At 42.5% G+C, this 15,233-nt stretch overlaps 1 protein-coding gene across 5 annotated transcripts in view; it reads right to left on the bottom strand.

Annotated features, from left to right (window-relative positions):
• The window catches only part of NFIA (nuclear factor I A), a 349,943-nt gene that overhangs the window by 58,119 nt on the left and 276,591 nt on the right, over window positions 1-15,233 (bottom strand). The window lies entirely within an intron of this gene.

Here is a 15,233-nt window from a genome sequence, read left to right on the forward strand (position 1 = left end):
GATCATGAAACCCCTCCTTTAATTGTTAATAAACAGCCTTGCCCTCTTTTTGTTGTTGTTAAATACGTAAAAGAAAATCATTAACAGCTTACATTTTTCTCCTTTTGGGGGGGGGGAGGCTAATTAGGTTTATTTATTTATTTCTTTGATGGTGGTACTGGGGATGGAACCCAGGACCTCATGCATGCTAGGCGTGCACTCTACCACAGAGCTATACCCTCCCCACCAACAGCTTAAATTTAGACCTTAGTTTCTTCATTACATTTAACTGAAAACAATATATTCACCTTTTCCGTGTGTCATAGAGTGTATTTTAATGTAAACCTCAGAACACATGGCACTATATGCAGTTAATTTTACAATGACTGATTTATGAGAATCAATTACTTCTTAATTAATACCAGGAAGTCATTGAGCCTGTAGATTCAAATGAGACAACTGCTGAGTCTGCATTTCAAAGGGTCATCCTTCACAACCCTCACTTTCTCAGGCCTTGGACTGTCTGGTTCAGCCATTAGTCCACTGTCGAACTGGGTATAAATCCTTCAAGTCCCTGGGCTTTAATTTCTTCGAACAGAAAACAGTTGTGTTGCAGACATCACACAGCTCTGTTACATAGTATGAAATACATGCAATTTCTCTGGGTAACCTGCTAGCAGTACCCTTGTCCTGGACAATGAGACAGCATCCGCTTCTTCTGTTGTTCTGAAGCTCAGACTTAAGATCTCATCAGTGTTTGAATATGGTCTTCCTTCTTCTCTCTTTCTTGTTTTCTTTCCTTTATCTTGGATTGGATGTTTAGTGGGCCTAAGTTTTTGTCCAGGTAGCCTCCAATTATTTTAGAAAAGGTCACTGGCATTAAATCAATCAATCAGCTATTCAATCAGTGAAATTCATTTAATGTATTTTGAGATGGTCCAATCAGGCCCTACAGAAGCGAAACTATCATTGTGAAGCTGGCATGGTGCTAATGTAATGCACAGAGAATGGTGTGAGTCCAAATTTTTGACGGAGAAAAACATCTCTTATGGATGTGTGTGTGTGTGAGTAGTTGACACAATAAAAAATTATAGCACATTATGTAAATGCATATTTAGATCCTTTAAAATGTGCATTATTTACTTGAGAGTCAATAAAGGCTTTTCTCAAGTGGTTACAGTTTATTGCAGAGCATCCATCTGTATCCATGTTGATGTTAATACAATTTTGTGTATTCAGAGGCACTACAAAATTGGCTGCTTCTGGGCTCTAATACTTGTAGTCCTCCCCTAGGCCAGGAGCAGCAGAAAGTGTCAGAGACACTCCACTCTCCTGGATGTATCTCACTGCTAGTTTAAACTTTAACCAGAGGCCAGACTTGTTCCAAACAACTGCTTGGGCTTTTCACAAAGAATACAAGTAAGATGGGAAGGAAGGAAATTTGATCAGGGTTCTTTGGCTGGAATGGCACTGCCTACACATTCTAAACAGAGTAGCCACAGTGAAAGAAGCAGAGACCCAGAATTTCCCAAAGGGTGTAGGCCCAGTTATTTATTGCAAAATGATCATATTACTGGATACTTAAAAACAAGAAAGCAGGTCAGGCAGGTTGGTTTACTTGTTTGTGACACCCCCCCTCCCCCCCAATTATTTAAAAGACTCACTCGGTTTTAGCTTGAAAGAGAAAAAGTAAAAAGTTCAACATGCTTGAATATGTATTTTTTAACTTAAAAAATCCTTCCTCCTCCTTCCCTCCTGGGGAAGGAGAAGGTCAAGGTCATTGCTGTATCATTGTGTATGCTGAGAGCCTTACATGGTCCACAACCGATTCTTGGGTCTGAGAGGCCACTACAGGGAGGGGGCTGTGTACACACATATTCTAGCTCAAAGAGGATGACACTGGGGAGATGGCCTGATAGCTCTGGAATCTTGCATTTCATTCTAAGTTTTAGGAAGAAGAAGAGATCTAAGAAAGCCATCTCTCTCTACCCTTCCCAGCAGTTTTGCCCAAACTCAACCTCCAAGAATTCTAATAACCCTTCTGCATTTTTTTCTCAAACCAAAATGTTATGGCTGAAATATGCTCTTCTATTTAGCCCCGACATTGCCTGAATTGCTTTATTTCTTGTACATGCTTTATTTCTTCTGCAGACTCTCCCAGACTGCACAGGGACTAGGCCCTTTTTCATGTTAGCTTTTGCTTTTGGGCACTGGGCCCTTAGATCCTACTCTGTCTTCTATGGGAGGCTCCCAAGATAAGCCATCAAGAGAACAGTGCAACCGATAAAATCTAATCCTCCTTCAGGTGCAGAGTGTTCTTAAGACAGTGTTGCAAACAGCCTTCTTCCCTCACAGAGTGAAGCATCACTCCCAAGCCCTGGCATTTGCAAAACTCCAGTCTTAACCATTAATCGACACTAAGTCAGCGGCAACAGGTGAGATTCCAAACTGTTTCTCTCCGTTAGCACCGCTAGAAGAAAAAGCTACTCATCTGTCTTCAGGGGTAAGATATTCTTTAGACAAAAATAACCACTTCCATACAAGGTGGCATTAAGAACTCCTGACTACTCATATTTAGAAGTAAAGATTTTTAATAAGGCAGAGCTCTAAAAGGAGGAGGAAGTGGAAGCAAAAAAAAAAAAAACAAAAAAACAAAAAAAAAAACTGCACTTAAAAAAAAGCCTTCCAGAAGGGCAAATGGAACCTGAATTGTTTGGGTTGTCAACTATTATGTAGTTTGCTCCTTCAGAAATTCAAAACCACATATAACACCATGATAGCCTCCCTAAAGCTGAGAAATCTATCTTAATGGTCCACAGTTATAATTTATAAATCACACATGAGTCAGACCTGCCATTTATGAAAGCCTAGAAGTTTGGAGTTATGGGATTTCTTTTAATAGAGACACAAGGGACAAGGACTTGGCAATGGTTTTCAAGCCTTTAGGATGTGGCGCCTTTTCCAAATAACAAACCTTTGACTCAAGGCAAACCAAGATTTTCAAAACATGGAGTACACAACTTTAACATCGGTGAGATGCCTGCAAAAGAACCTGAGTATGTCAAACGAGAGAAATACATGGCATTGCACGATGACTTGCGAAACACCAGTATTTTTATGTTCATGCCACCCATGTAAGTGACTTTACACCACAGTAGATTTCCAAGATAGCTGATGTGTTCTATTCCACTTGAATTAAGGGATCTTCCAAATATCTTTTGGAAAAACAGACAAAAAAAAAAAAAAATTGAGAGCTGGGTGGGGGTGGGAGGCAGGTGAGGATCTTTTAAAATTTTAATTTAGATTATTTTTGGCTACTTAAAAACCTTTCTTACACAAAGGCCCTGGTTTATAACCTAGTTCATGGATTTACAAACATTTTCTGTAAAAGCCAGAGAGGCTATAGTTTAGGCTTTGCTGGCCTCCTGGTTTTTGCTGCAACTGCTGGACTCTGCTACTACAGAAGTAGCCATCGATACTACACAAACAAATGAATGTGGCCCTGTTCCAGTAAAATTTTATTTAAAAAAACAGGCAGACGGCTAAATCTGGCTGGTGGGCCGTACTTTGCTGGGTCCTGGTGCAGACCCACATAAGTCCTGTTCAGTCTCCAAACACTTGCAAAGCTCTGCTTGTGAACCAGCACCAGCCAATCACTGTTCCTTCCACTTCCTCCCTACCAGCTGGCCTTCTGCTGAAGCCTTCCCTTTCTGAAGGTCTCCAAAGCAATCTGCTTGCCTTCCGTATCTCCACTGACTAGCCATGCACTGTCACTCTTTTGACTGTCCCTCTTCACCATTACTTAACATGCCTCGGGGATGTGCTGGTTTCCTACATCTGTGTGTATATCATGTCAAGTTAAACATACAGTCAGAAAAGTAGAGAAGTATAAGGACCATGGAGCTCTGGAGTCAGATAGACATGGATTTAAATTCTAGCTCCATCATTTACCAGCTGTGTTTCAAGTTCCCAAGCTTCTTGCAGTTTACCATCTGTATAATGGGGCCAATACCTCACAGATTTGTTCTGAGGATTAAATGAGCCAATGTATCTAAGGCACGTGGAGCAGATCCTGCCCACGGGGTTAAGCAATCATCAATAAATAGCTTCTTTTATTTGTAATACTATGATAGGTAAGGATGGGAATGGGGATGAGAAATGAATACACTGGAATTTGCTCCCATGTGCTGGGGATCTGTCCAAATTGCAGAATACACGGGGGAAAGGAAGCTGTTGCCCACCCGTCTCAGGCAAATGAGGACATAAATCCTGATAAAAGAGTATGAGCTGTTAGACTGCACATGACATGAGGGTCTTGAAAAAAGTTTCATAAACAGTAAAATGCAAAACCAAAGCAACAATAGAAGCGATCCTGAGGTAGCCGCCATAGGTCCCATAGAAACAGTGACTGTAAAGGCCCTTTTGTGATGGAAGATACTTTGAATCCCCACCTCTGCTTAAATCTGAGATTTAACCTGGAGACTTACAATTCTGGCATAGTCTCTCTCCAGACTCCATTTTTTCCTTAGACCTACAATCCCTGAGTGCCCATCTTGCCCTCCCCCTTTACCATGTACCCCGCTGCTACCCAGGCATGTTTCTGACCTAACAGGATTCTGAGCATGGCCTCTTCACGGTCTCCCAAACCCGGATGGAATGGACTTGCACAGCCCGCCATCTTAGTGATGGGAGTTGCTTAGCAGAGAGCCAGTGTTTTTGCTTAAAAAGTTTTTTAGAAGATATGGGGTACTTTTTAGGAAAAGTTTCTAATTCTATAAAGAGACTTGGGTTTTGCCTCTGTCACTGCCTGGCTTTACATGCAGGCAACTTTCTCTCCCCTGTAGTTCTCTCAAGGGCAAGATGAGCAGTTCGAACTCAACAGCCGCTGAGGCTCATCCAGCTTAAATTCCAGTGAAATTTAGTCTCTGGGATTACATTCACAAATAACTCAGTGCAACTGACCCAGAGGTAATAACACTGAGATCTAAAATATCTGAAACAAGGGAGTGTGCAGCTTTTAAAAGAAATTATTTTTTGAATGTTTCTGGGATATTAAGTTCTGGGGTATATCTGGACTCAGTCAGGTAGCCTGACTCTGGGAATGGGAAGGCTGGGATATTTAGGGTTTTAAAAACCTTGAGTGAACATGCTAGTTGAAACTCTGTGAGATGGAGCCCCAGCCTCTGGGTCCTGACAGGACCTCTTCTCTGAATAAACCACATTCATGCACAAACTGCTTAAGCCGTCACAGAGTCTACAGTGTGCCAGACAGTATGCTCGACCCTGGGCTGTTTACTATCCTTAGAGTTGTGTTTTTAGATTAAATTAAGACGTGAAAATAATCAGGATCATACAATGCACCGTGGCAATACGAGATAACCGGGAGTCAAGAGTTGAGCTGTTCTCAACTGTTTTCATGGACCTGGAAGCCCACGGTCCATGGACTAAGAGTCACTTTTCTAAGAACTGTATTTGACCTGTGCTCTGCAAGCCTGACCTGCAGGACTAAGTCGCTTGGCTGGTGGCAGAGCTGAGCCCGTGCCCCGCACTCCTTTCTCCCGTACTGGACAGCTTTTAGTTTTGCCTGCCCATCAGTCCTTCTGGGAACAGCACTCTAATGTTTCCTTGGATAAGTAGCCTTCCCTCCACCCCAGTCTTAGTGTAGACTTAACCTTCCCCCCAGCTCTGGGGGTGGGCATGTAACCCAGGCCACACCCACAAGAAACTCCATGATCTTTTAGACATAAAGCGTATTTTAAAAGCGAGCAAATGACCCAAACCAGGCCAATCAGAGCCATCAGCATCCAGAAGTGGGACCCTTCCTAGATCTCCTGTGAGAAACCTGTTCTCCTTCCCTTAGGATTGTTAAATTGGTGGGAAATAAGCCTGGAGCTGCTCACATCATTAGTGAGGAGATTTAACCTACGAATGAAGTTCACACAAAGGACAGCAGAGCCAGAAAAGAGAAAGACACAGATTTCTGAAGGTATCACCTGAACATCTGGATCTAGCACTACCTGAAGCCATAAACCCTTTAACTTTTCCGTTACATGAAACAATCCAGTATTTTCTTTTGGGGAAACTGGAGGGGTGGTGAAGCAGTCTGGTTGGGTTCTTTCACTCATAAGAATATTTTACTTGAAAGAGTGCTTATTATCATATCTCCTGTTCATTACTGGATATGCCACAAATCAGTAACTCTTATTATGGTATTCAAGAATTTGGGGATTCAGGGAGATACAGAGATATCCCTCAGGGATACCGAAGCTTTCTAAATTCACATTGCATGCCAACAGGAGAGACCCACACAAACTGAACAAATAAATTCAAATCCCCACAAATACTTTACATATCTGTGCTGTATTGTCCCTTTCTTCAGTTCCCCTCTCATGAATCTCATCCTGGTAATAATTATTTGCCTGTTCTTCTGTTCTACTACGTTGCAGGGGCAGGACTGGCTTCTCTGGTTTGTTCATTGGGGCCCAGCACAGTGCCTGGCAGATGACACGTTCTCAAAAATTATTTGCTGAATGGACTGGTAAATCGCAAAGGTGCTGATCGCTTTAACAAGAGCCATGCCTGAACGAAGACAAGCCAAAGCCAGGCCTTCACTGGGGCTACAAGGCTAATCATCATTGGAGGGGCCTCACCTGCCCCACTGGGGACACTCCCCTGTTCTTCCAACCACACAAGAGTGATGGGATGGGTACCCAGGCTGGCTCACTTCCCTGAGGCCCCCCTCTCTTCTAGATCATGAGGCTCCTCCCAGAGAGGAGAAACACATACTCCTTCTGGACCCACAAGAGCAGATGAGCAAGAGAACTGGGGGTGGGGAGTGAGGAATGAGGGAAGTGAGAATTCTTTCAAGAGGACCACACATAAAAACATAAGGACATGGGGATGGGGGAATCTGGGATAGTTAACATTTAGTAACATACTAGCCACATACCACGGCTTTCCATAGGTCACTTCCTCCTCCTGTTAGCATCTTAAAGTTCTGTACAGGTGGGAAAACAGAGGCCAGTGGAGGATGGGTAGGTGACTTGCACAAGCTTATTCAGATCCCAAGTGGCCGGCGAGGATCTGAATTCTAAGCCGGCTGACTCCACAGACCGTGCCCTTTTCACCGCACTCTGCTGCTCCCGTTTGAGTTATTTTTCAGAGGTTAGATGGTCTCTTTCCTGTCACGATTTTTCCCTCCCAGGTCCCTTATGACTAGAATCCAACCTGACAACCCTGATGTTCCTCACATGTGTTTTGTACGTAAGAAAAATGAATTGTTTGAGGGGGAAAAAGGCAACTGCCATTTAGTACGAGGAAATGGCAAATGTAACCTTACTGCGGAAATACACATTTTAAAAAACATTCCACTGCACGTGAGTGACTACATACACTAGTTCCAGTCATACAAAGGATGCAGCGTGAAGCGGGCTGACTCTCGTGGTTCTGCAACCACATTAATGGGACTGAACATTCCTATTTTGAATATCAGTGCTCACCCCCTTTGCCTACACGGATGATAAGCTGATACTCCATAAACATTGTTAAAGCTACAGTTCCATGCTACAGTAATTCACTTAACTTTAACATGATTTATGGTTCTGTCAATAGGGGAGGCTGAAAACCCTGCACTAAGGCTTCAGTGTGAGCTTCATATTTAAAACAGCCTCTGTGTGTGTGTGTGTGATAGAAAACATTCCACATAAAGAGGAGATACAAGTCCAATACTGACTTTTTATTCTACTCTGAAAAAAGGAGAATAAAGAATGTATCTCAATGTGGCATCAATGTTATATTAAGCTAAATCAGAAAGACCTGCTCGGGATTTATCTGATGATGTGATTTACAGTACAAGTGATACTATACTGGAAGTCTTATCAATGCCAGGATTTCAAGGAAATCTTGCTCAGAACCAGTGCCTTCACTGTGTCTGCATACATGGATTTATGGTGGGGGCCGGGGAGGGCGGGTGGAGGGAGAGAGGGATGGATGGAGAGATGGAGAGGGTTAGAGAGAGAAAGGGGCAAGGAATTCCAAAAGAGAGCAGCTGTTTTTGTCCAGATGAGTTTAAATCTGGGTCCACGTGGTTGATCACCTATCACCCCATTCTTCTCTCAGGCACTCACCCTGGTGCATTTTGCCCCTTTAAGAGATTAAGGAGCCAATTGGTCTTCCTGCTCTAACCTGTCCTCCTTGGGACAACATATTAACAGATTCCACTGCAGAAGAGCTCTCTTTAGAAGTTTGCTGCGGGGATGACAAATTAACCCAGCAGGGTGTCCCACACATCTATCTCAGTACAAATTATTAGTGTAATAGAGCTTTTAGTTATGCATTTATCTAGTAATTATTGAACGGTTACACAAAACCAAGCTGAGCAGCCATGGCCCTTTATGAGGCTCGCTCGGTGGGTGGCCTTACAGTTAATTTAGGATACTTCTCCACTAAGCAGTTCACTTGCAGACAAATTAGCTCAACAGCCTTCTCCTTTAAATATTTTCCATGTCACAGTGAAACTCTTTACAATACAATAAAGGTACAGTTTTAATTACACGCTTCCTGACTTTTGTTTAGTTGTAGTTTTAAAACATTTGCTGGCACTGTTTTTTTCCTTCAGCTGGGCAGTCATAGCTGGTTGTTAAGTATCTGGCTAATGAATTTAATAATTTCCTGAACTGGGACTTAAAGGGCCTTTGCTAAAAAGCTGCTTTTCCTCTTTGCCATCCAGTCCCTTCAAAGCTCATCGACAAGGTTTCCCATTAGGCTGGGCACCAGCACTTGAGCAAACGCCGACCAGCCTTCCCAAGCCCTCTTTCCCTTTTTAGTGCTTCTCAAAGGTGGTACTTGTTAGGTCTGCGATGCCTGCATCTGAAAGTCAATTCTGGCAACTCTGATTGTAGAAAGACAACGTAATGTTTTCTCAAATGACACGCTCCCATAATAAATAAACACCTTGAGTCTGCTGGCAGATTATTTCAGCACCTTGTTAGCAACAGGTTCTTAATTGCTTCTCATTTTCCTGAGATGATTCAATTGCACTAAACCAGGAGAGACAAATTAGATTCAGCTCCACCGAAAGGAGCACCAGCCTGTTCTACAACTAAGTTAAAAAGCTTTCCTAAGAGGCAAAGACGTTTGCCCATATGATACAAGAAAGCGAAACAAACCCACCTCTTAGGCATGGGGGTCTGTGCTAAGGAAGGGAGCCATGGACACGACAGTGATGAAGCACCAGGAGATTGTCCCTCTTCAGGGTCCTCAGTTTGGATAGAAAATTTTATAATACTGCGGTAAATAGTCCATAAAAAGGAGATCAAATCATTTTCAGCTCGGCATTTCTCTTAACACCCGTTAACACAGAAGCTCTTAATTAAAACCAAGCAAAGGTGTATCCAGCACTTACTCACTATGCTATGCATCTCCCTAAATGTTGCCAAATACACGCGCTTGACTATTATATTATTATTCCACACGGGGGATGGAAAGAACTCCCTAACATTCCCAAACTTTCTGATTGTCTTCGGTCAAATCCACGCACTCACTTTCATTTATTCAACAAATATTTATTGAGTGCTTTTCTTGGCCCATGCCAGGCACAGGCTGAGGGACCCAGGACATCAGGAGGAGGAATAAAGAGGTGGTCCCTGCTCTAACGGGCCCTGCCATCTAGCGATTACTGCCACCTTCCTATTTTACCCCTCTTTCCTTCCTCCTCTACTATTGTCTATGAATCTACACTCTTCCGACCTTTCCTGGTGACCTCAACTTCCTGAGAAGTTATCTTAATTCTCATAATTCTCTGCAGTATATTTTTCTTGGCCCAACTGGGACATATTGTTAACTTCAGACCCTCAGATGTTTCATCACTAAGAGCAGGATCCCTGTTTGGGCCACGAGGATCACAGACTCGGAGTGGTTTACAGAGCATGTAAACGCCTGAACAGAAACTGGCAGGAGTCTTTGAGAGCTGCACAATAAATCCCTGGTTTATATGGCTATTGTTTTAGTACCTCTTATGCATGTTTTCAGAATCGGGGCAATTTGACTTCTAAACTCCCTTCATGTAGATATACTTTTTGACCCGTCAGGAAGAGGGGCTTCAACCTTGTCCTCACATTTTGTACGTATGAATTCCTCAGGACTTAGCGATCTAAAAGCATGGCTGTTTGCTGTGGCTTTGCTTTGCACGCTTACAACCAGAAAGTACGCTGAGAACGGGGGGGTAAGTCATGCTTGTTTGGACTCACTCAGTGCCAAAGGCCCCAGTAGTTCCTTATCAGGACCGCCTTGTCCCTGAAAGTACCCGGTGTTTCCTCATCCCAGTAAGACAACTACTGGCTTTCTTGTCTGCCATCCACCAGAAGGTAAGCACTCTGAGGCCAGAATCCAAGCTTCTCTTGTTCATGCTATTCGGCAAGTGTTTGACAAATACTTGTGGAAAAACTTAATGGGTCCCCAGACACTAATGGGAGTTGGCAAGCTGATTCTGATATTAAAAAAAAGCCAAACTGATTTCAAAAGTTGTTTCTAAAGTGACTTGCACCTACCAGAAACCCTGCATTTACCAGTAGCAAGGATTCATGGGCTCATAAAAAAGATCCAGTGATCTGTTTATGGTTGTTATTAAAAAAAAAAAAAACTAAGTGTGATAACATGGGTTATGTCATGTTTATCAAAAGATCTAAATGGCCATGTTATGTCCTTGGCTCATAAAAGTGGTGAAAACAAACTAATTGTTTAAATAAGCGCAGTTGATTTCTCCAAGTGGAGGAGAAAAAGGTAGAAACTGCTGATATGGTGGAAAAGGCACAGCCTTGGAGACTAGATTTCCAGCCTTGGCTCTGACCAGCTCGGATTTCCCGCTTGTGAGAGTAATGGGAAACAGGTTGCTAACTGCTATCCGGCACATTTTTCCAGTATTTACCTACTTACAAAGCCCTAATTTTATACAGAGTGGCAATATGCTCGGCTAAAACAAAACAAAACAAACAAACAACCCCCCCCTCGATTTTCCAGCCTCCCTTGCAGCTAGAGGTGATCATATGGCATAGTTCTGATCATGCTGCGTAAGATTCTATACAAGCTGGCAGAATGAGCTGGCAGGTATTTATTGCCCTTGTCCTTTCCCTTCTTTCTGCTTGGAATGCAGATGTATGGCAGGAACGCAGTGGCTACACTGTAACCATGAGATCATAGCACAAGGAGGAAAACAACCCACTAAGGCATGGATAGGAGAAGAAATCTCAATCTTTGATGACATTTAGGTGCCTCTCTGACAGTCCTAAATCACATATTTGGATTTTTTGGTGGGGAGGTGGGTAACTAGGTTTATTTACTTATTCATCTCATGGAGGTACTGGGGATTGAACCCAGGACCTCGTGCATGCTAAGCATGTGCTCCACCACTGAGCGATACCCACCCCCCACATATTTGTTTTTATATGAGAAAAATAGAACCTGCTTAGTCAGATTTTCAGTTACTTGCAGCCAAACGCATTCCTAGTGGATACACAGAATAAAGTAAGATTCCCAGAGCACTGTTCTGAAATTTTATGGCTCTAGATGAACCTCAGTCAATGCTTATTTGCCAATTACTCTCAACCTCTGCTTCCTAATGTGTACAGTGCAGGCCCCTCCATGTTTCTCAATCCCTAAGGCACAGAGGTGCTTTACCTAGCACTGAGCATTTAAATTAAGTAAGTGTTATTCATTATCTTCTTGTTTCTGAAAACAGCAAAGACTTTGGCCAGAAACATCAGTTTCAAGAAGAAAATCTTTCAAGGAATTCTAAAACACTGCTGATGAGTACTCCAAATAATTCTCAAAAGGAGCTAGGCCCTTTTAAATCACCATGCAAACCTACAACTCTTAAAAAGGAGAAAGGAAGAAAAAAGATTTTTTTCCCCTATTATCATGAATAAGATAAATTGTCATGATTAAACACAGTAACTGTAATCATGTATAATGATGTACAAATGCCTTGACTGAACCTTAGTATCATTCCCACTCCCTAGGACATTCCACAATACTTTAACCCCTTCACCTAATTTTAACTACGTAGGTAGCAAAGTAATATCTCCATCATACAGATGGCCAAACTGAGGCCACAAGGTTAAAAGATTTATCAAAGCCACAAGGAAAGCCAATATCAGAGAGGAGATTTATTTAAAGAAATCACACGTCTCTACCTTCACAAGGTAAATGGGAAAGTGATTAGAGCAGCATAAACTAAGAAAAACCATAGCTTTTAATAGCAAAGCCTTACTTACATAATCTTGCAAAAGCTTTCTTTGGATGAAAGGCCATGCATGGTTCTTCCTTAACTTGGACATTCCTTATGACAAAGTATTATAGAAATGATTACACATTTATCACCCTTAGTTCTTCTGCGGCAAGGGCAGCCTATTAGTTTCAGAGCAGAATGTCTCTTGTGTACCTTGAATGTGCAGCTTAAGTACTTTTTACTCATTCAAGCAATTTTTGAGCATAAAACCCACTGGATGAGACACAATGAAGATACCAAGAAGTGTGCATTGAAGATCCTTCCTCTTAGAGGTTTCATTTTAGCAGAGGGATGAGACATGCACACTGACCAACAAATGCCAGTCCATTCAACTCCCGAGTTTTTACACTCACCACTGTGCTGTGCTGTGCTGCCTCCCTCCAAGGCCCTATTTCTTGTAATCATCAAAGAGAGGTTCCCATTGCAAAAGGTGGCCACCACATTTCCAAACACAGCTAATTTCTGCAGTCAAAAGCAGGGCCATTGGGTTTTCAGTGAGGTGACCCTGCTTTGCTGTAGCTGTTAGAACACCACCCCCCTGGCCCGGGCACACCGGGGCAGCCGACACAGCTACCGCTTACCCACTGGTGTCTGTCTAGTCAGGCGCCCCTACGAGGAAATGTAAGGAGTTTTAAGGAAGACAGCAGAAGTCTTGCAACCTGGGTGCTGCCCAGAGGACTGTACCGTGTGACTCTGAACAAGAGTGCAGTAAACAGCCTCCCCAGGGCCCCAAGACCCTGATAAAGGACACACCTTTCTCTTCTTCCCAGCCCTTTTGAAGTTTGATCATCTGCCTGCATTCTCTAATGATACGCCGTTTCGGATTGGGGTAACGCCTTACAATAAATGGAATATATGAGGTGAATTCTCCTTTATGTCCACATGTCACATTTATTCCAAGCCGGCTCCCTTGGTCAGACTCTCCCTCTTTAAATCTGGCCTCATCTTCCTAAAACATTAACTCTTAGTCCCAGATGTGATGTCATTCCAGGCATCAGCTTTCCAACTGGCTCAGAGATGAGTATGAGGGAAAACGATACCTAGAGCAGCAAGCACGTCTTAAATAGCAAGCACCTGGGTACCGGCCTTTAGCAATGCCTTAGCCTGAGAGTCTTACGTGAGCCTGTCTCGACTTGGTGACTCTGACCACAAAGATGCCACTGAAGTATTTCACCTCAGTTTCTCCACTTCCCTTCATCAGACCACCAAGGTGGGCAGGATGCAAGAACGGGTACCTGAGTGGACTTCCCAGAAAGGAGAACTCAGGATGCTGGGAGCCATCTTGAATTCTGGCGAAAACTAAGAATCTTTGGTATTTCGTAATTCTTAACTTGGGCATCTTCCTCTTCTCCTCAGAAACAATTTCGTGAGTATGAACAGGAGGCCAAAACTCACTGTTCTATAGGCTACGGAGGTCCCCTCTGGTTCAACCCGGCGTGGGTCATTTTAGCAAACGTGACTGATTGTCTACCATGAAGAAGCTCCCAATCATGACAGTGCTAGGGTCATTTTAATAATTTCTGGAACTACAGTTTTTAAGGGAAGACACATAGAAAGCACTCAGCATTTATAGAATAAACGATGACACAGGCGCACTGTTTTATGCTCCTCAAAGAGTCTACAAATACTGTTTTATTGTCATTTCTGTATCAGAATATGAGGTAGGGAGAAAAAAATTCACTCAAGAGTACTCCTGTCCCCATTTTATTGGTGAGGACATTAAAAAATTCAGAAGGTAAGTGGAAAGGAAAAGAGGCAGCTTAACCAACTGTCCTGACTGTGAGCAAATTGTGCTTCCTAGTCCTTCTTACCACGCTGCACCATGATCCTGTCCTTTACTTGGAATGCCCTCCATTCATGTAAGCCACTTTAAAAAAAAATTTTTTTTTAAATTGAAGTATAGTTGATTTCCAATGTTGTGTTATTTTTAATTTTTTTTAAATTGCACGTAAGCAACTTTTGACTTCATCATTATCTACACTTTGAAGCCTCCTTATTTGATATAAGGTGATAAGAAACAGCACATTCCACATCGTCTTCTAAACGCTTACATTCCTGCACTGGACTATACGCTCTGTGAGGTCAGGAACCACTGAATTCCCAGCGTCTGTACAGCAACAGGCACTCAGTGATCCCTTGTTGAATGAAAGAATGAACTGGCCTCGTTTCCTCCTCTGAGTCCCTGCAGAAATGTCTGCTTTTAACATTCACTTAGCATTTAGAATATGTTAACTTGACCATAAAAAGATGAGAAACATCACATGCCTTTATCTCCTTGAGACGAAAAATCTTCTGACTAAAAGAGCTTCGTGTCTCTTTACTTCCCACCATGGTTTCAATGTTTAATGGATGTGGACTATGAGGATAATGTCATCACGCTGCCCCATTTAAAGAGACGCATTCTGGGACTTGTATAATCCCATTCAGACGCAAGGTTTTCAAATTAGAAAAAAAATACATATATAGCCTCTCTGATTGTACCACACACATGCTCAAACCCAAGTGAAATAATTCAGGATCTTGAGAAAGTTCTGTCAATCATCACAAGACGTTTAAAGTAAATTTTGGAGCAAGTAAAATTTCACAATTGTTGCTACAGAGATTGCTTCACACAATAATCCAAATACTTATTTTCTTCAATGTGATTTCTGCACGTGTGCGCTGACCGGCCAGCTCTCTCCACGGCCATATTTCCCCGAGATGCACACAGGATTTAGATTTGTGGGACTAACACTGAGATTAATGCAAGAAATATCGGTTTCCCCAGGCGTACGTCAAAGTAGACAACAGATCATAACTTTCTAGGATGTTTTACGATACCAGCTGGTAGATCACAAACCTACCTAAGCGAAAATCTGACGGAAGAAAGCAAACATGGTTACAATTATTCATACTCCTACTGTGGGAGTTTCATAAACAAACTAATAAATATTTTCATCTCGCAATAAGATCAAGTCAAGTGATTTGCTGA

The sequence above is a fragment of the Camelus bactrianus genome, chromosome 13 (assembly GCF_048773025.1).
Source record: "Camelus bactrianus isolate YW-2024 breed Bactrian camel chromosome 13, ASM4877302v1, whole genome shotgun sequence".
NCBI classification, from domain to species: Eukaryota; Metazoa; Chordata; class Mammalia; order Artiodactyla; family Camelidae; genus Camelus; species Camelus bactrianus.